At 32.0% G+C, this 5,123-nt stretch overlaps 1 non-coding gene across 1 annotated transcript; it reads left to right on the forward strand.

Moving 5' to 3' along the window:
• Positions 1 to 366: 366 nt before the first annotated feature.
• On the forward strand, positions 367 to 473 carry LOC128290876 (small nucleolar RNA R71). The gene has a single exon (XR_008280658.1). It is a non-coding gene; the product is annotated as a small nucleolar RNA R71 (small nucleolar RNA).
• Positions 474 to 5,123: the final 4,650 nt, after the last annotated feature.

Raw genomic sequence — 5,123 nt, forward strand, 5'->3', positions numbered from 1 at the left:
GACTTGTTCCTCCCTGGTGTCACGGTTGAAGAGTGGATAATCTGAGTTGTGCATTCCTCCATTTGAATCACACCTCATCACTGGATGTACCTTAGTAGAACCATATAAACCATCAACCTTTTTTTTTAAAAGTTCTGCATGGTTTGATAGCATAGTAATGCGTTGAGGTTGAAAACACCAGCTGCTTTTGTCGGCTTTGTTCTCATGACTTGCCACTGATAGTTATTCAGTGACATCTTTTCAATAAATTCATAAGCCTCTTCAGGTGTTTTGTTGTTTAAAGTTCCACCGGCGTCTGGGTCGATAAGTTGCCTTGTTAAGGGATTCACACCATTATAAAAAGTCTAAACCTGTAACCATAAAGGTAACTCATGGTGAGGGCACCCTCTTAATAGGTCCTTGTATCCCTCCCATGCATCATAAAGAGTTTCTAGATCCATCTACACAAAAGAAGAGATATCATTCCTCAATTTAGCTGTTTTAGCCGGCGGAAAATATTTAAGTAAAAATTTTTCGGTCATTTGTTCCCAAGTAGTGATTGACCCTCATGGTAACGAGTTCAACCGTTGTTTAGCCTTATTCCTTAATGAAAAGGGGAATAACTAAAGGCGAATGGCATCATCAGAAATGCCATTGATTTTAAACGTGTTGCAGAGTTCCAGAAAATTTGCTAAATGAGTGTTTGGATCCTCGTCCTACAAACCATCAAACTGAACAAACTATTGAATCATTTGAATCGTGTTAGGTTTCAGTTCAAAATTATTTGCAGCAACAGCAAGTCTAACTATACTCGATTCAGTTCCTGTTAAATTAGGTTTAGCATAATCATACATAGTACGAGGAGTAGGGTTCTAATTTACTGGATCAGCAGCAATAGAAATAGGTAGCGGATTTTCCTGATTTTCAGCCATCTCCTCGATTGTGGTGTGAATATCATCCTCTCGCTCTTCCTTTATGTATCTTAGGCTTCGCCTTATTTCTCTTCGATTTCTGCGAGTTGTGCTTTTGATCTCACAATTAAAAAGTAATGGTCTCGATGGGTTTCTTCTAGTCATAAACTATAAAAACCTGTCAAAAGAAAATAAAAGAAAATTTAGTAAAAAAATTTAAATAGAATTAAAAATAATAATGGCTAAAGTAATAAAAATTAAGCGTTCCTAATATCTTAGTCCCCAGCAACAGTGCCAAAAACTTGATGGTCATGTAACTAACTAAAAATTTGACTTAAGGCAAGCGCACCTATTGAACAGTAGTATAGTTATGGTGAGACTGGAAATATTGTATCCACGAGGACTAAAAGTACTAGTAATTACTATCTTATTATTATCTAGCCTAAGAATTAAAGTTTGTTTTTAAACTAAAACTATTTATCTAATTAACTAAGATTACGACAAAGGTGAAGCTTGGAAAATACTTTGGGAAAAACCGATGGAGAAGACAATACCCAAGGAAGAATCCACCTAGACTTCACTTATTACTTCTGAATTAGACAATTTATTCACTTAACTTAATCCATAGAAATCCCTAATTTATGTTAATATCTCTCTCGAGACTAAGAACAACTGACTTTAGGTTGATTACTTGAAATCTCTTTTTAATTAAAACCCTATTGTCGCACTAACTCGGTCTATGGATTTGACTTATTAGATTTGACTCTAATCTGGTAGATTTATGTCGTCCTATCTCTAGGATTGCATTCAAATCTGCTTAATTATGGATGATCTACTCTTAAACAGGGACTTTTGCTCAACTAATTAAGCACATCAAAACCTGAATTAATACCCTAGAATATTAAAACAAGAATTAAAACTCACAATTAAGAATAAGAACGTTTTTGGTCCGTTTCTTGCTATTTTCGCCTTCCTATGCTCACCTAAGTATAAAACAAGAATTTAAAGGATTATAAGCATCGAATTCAATGAAATCAAGGAAAAATAATCCATAAATATGCCAAGCATGGGGTAAAAATATGTATATATTACGGTTTATCAACTTGTGAATTGAACGGTATGTTTGGATACTTAAATGTTGAATTGAGTTGCAATAACGAATATGTAAAGTTAAGTAGAAATGATAATTTTGACATGAATAGGTAAATGAATTAACATGTAAGATTAGTATAAGCATGACTATATGAGATTGAAAGTGTTTAACATAAATGGTATGAGATTGGGTTAGGAATTGAATATGTGCATTTTGCATAATATTATTATATTGTCTTGAATCGTTGATTTACAACTGAGCGTATTTGCTCAGCGTACAATTTTTTTTTCTCTGTGTGCAAGTAAACTAATTTTCAGTAGCTTGAGCTATTGATCTAGCATCTAGCAATCGATCCCCGACTTAGCAAATGTCATAAAATACTATTTTGTTCTAAGTTGGGCATGTACTTAGGTTGAGTCATATTTGATATAAAACTATGTTTATCTGCCCTTATAGTTTTAAAAGTTAATGTAGGAGCTTGGTTAATTGAATATGGCTTGTAAAGAGAATTAAATTGGGTTTGAAATGGTGTGATATGTTGCAATATTAAAGGCCTTCGTGAAATTGATATGAATATATATGATTTGAAGGTATTGCAAAATGGTTAGATTTTAGGTAACCAAGCATTTTAATATTTTTGAAGAAGGCATTAAAGTATATGAATTGTTGTTAAATTATTGCATTTGTTAGCTAAAGTATGAATGGAATGTGTTTAGAGTTTGATTGGAAAAAATTGCAGGCTGAAGTCCATTCGAAATTGCAAAAATAGTATGTGACATCATGTCGTCGTCCGAACGTTGTCGTGACGAGATCTGAATGTCATTGCATAGTGCAATGATGAACTTTGGTAGTCAAGGCTTCACAATATGTTGCATCACAATGAGGAACCCCCTTATATCGCGATGTCAACCATGTATTTTGGATTCTTTACAATTTGGTCCAAATTCTATCTCGGGTTAGCTTTAGGGCTTTCATAAGCTCGTAAAAGACCTGTAAATTATTGTATATCATATTGAATGCATGTTTTGGTTGAATTTAATCATCTAATAGTATAAATTGATTGTAACCGATCGGGTTGCTCTGGCAACGAATGTGGCATCCTGTAGTTTAGACCCAATGATCGAGTTGGGTATTGGGTGTTACATAAGGAGATAACCAGAAGAAGAAGAAGATGATGATGATGATGATGATGGAGCTCATATTGGGGAAGCAGGGAATGACTTTAAGTTTTTCTCGATCTGTAAGTAACCGATGCCTAAGGTTTAAGCCTAAATTGACATTTCATCCTACCTTAGTCCTAGCCTAATGTTACAAGCCAAAAGACCTAGTGACCTTGTTATGCATATTGGAATCAGATTAAAGGAGAGAGGAACTGTTAATGGACTTACGAAACCATCATTATTCTGCCTACCTTACAACTTATTACCATTTAATGCGTTGATAAGATTGCACATAGATAATTGCACACGAGCATGGATGTACAAGGTTTCTAATTTCGCCTAATTATATAAATATTCTTGTAACTATTTATATTTTGACTAGAATCTATGATTTCTACTTACATAATGATTTCTTTTTTTATAATACTTTTATACTTTTTTCATATGTTATTATACTTTATGTACTATTGCTGGTAGTAGTAGTTTTTTTTTAGTTTCCTATTGCTTGAGGACAAGCAAAAATGTAAGTGTAGGGGTATGAAAAGTCCTTATCATTTGATTATTTTATGCTATATATTACTTACATTTGTTTAATTTCTTGAGTATGCTTATATATTCTAGATTTATTTTAGTTGATTTGACTTTTTTATGTTTGCATTGTAAATACTGTGTGTTTTTAGTGTTTTTAATGTATTTAGTTCGAATAAAATATTCCACGTGGAATTTGCAGGTAAAACATGTTTGGGAAGAAGATGCCAATAAATGAAACTATGAGATTAAGTGCACTAAGCCTAAAGTTGATCCAAGATGATGAGTGACAGTCCAATCCTTAAATATTCAACATTTGTAATTCATACGTATTTAGAACTTCTAGCCAGAACACTTCTTAGTGTTTCTATCATTTCTCGAGCTCTAGAACTCCATTTTGGGTGTACTTTATATCGTTAAAAAAGGAATTTGAAGATCTATTTAAATATTGGAATAGAAATTCCACAATGAATCAGAAAGAAATCCAAAAATAAAGATAAAAGTTTCAAATTGGTGGACAGTTTTGATGCATATTTGTGTTTGGATCATATCTCCTAACATACTTGGAGTTTGGAGCTGAAATTTCAACAGTGAATGTACAAGATGTAGATATTTAATAAAATTTCTTGGAATTTTCCCATTGGGATACTTTAACTTGAACAAAATAAGTCATCAATCAACATGTGAAAAATGACTCCAAAAGATGACAAAGAAGTGGGACTAGCAATTTATTACTAGCAAGTCCTTTGCATTATCATTATCCTCTTCACAAACCTCTATAAATAGCCTTTGTTTCATATTAGGAGGCATCTTGAAGTAGAAGTCAATATCATTTCCTTGTTAAGTGTTTGTTTGTTTCTTTATTCGTGTAAAATCTCAAGTTTCTTATATCTAATATGTCGTTTTCATCTAAGTTTGAGTTATTTAATTTTGTTATGTTATTCTAAGTTTTCAATGTTGAGATGAAATGGTAAAACTTTGGAAAATATTAAGGTATATTTCATAATCATTATTTGAGATAAAATTAATTATCAATCACTTTTCATAATTATACTTGTAAAGTAAGATCTTTTATTTGTTATAGACCATAGATTGCACAATGAATGCTTGAATAAATTAACCTTGATTTGTTGTAGACTTATAAAATTTTCATAATAAATATTTGAAATCTATTTTATAAGTTTTGAAGTTATCAAGTGATTATAATACTATATGTTATAATTTTGGGCTGAACTTAAACTGTAACACCCCTTACCTGGTTTGGTTGCCAGACCTAAGCTAAAAGATGCTACAATAGTTAACAGAATCAATCACATACATTTAACATCAATAACATTCAATAAATCAACAAATTCAAGTCATTATACATGTTTAATATGAATTACAAGAAAATTTGAGTCTCAATTGAGCTTATGAAAGTTCTTAAGTTGATCCGAATACAAATAAGGGTTA

Source organism: Gossypium arboreum, chromosome 3, assembly GCF_025698485.1.
Source record: "Gossypium arboreum isolate Shixiya-1 chromosome 3, ASM2569848v2, whole genome shotgun sequence".
NCBI classification, from domain to species: domain Eukaryota; kingdom Viridiplantae; phylum Streptophyta; class Magnoliopsida; order Malvales; family Malvaceae; genus Gossypium; species Gossypium arboreum.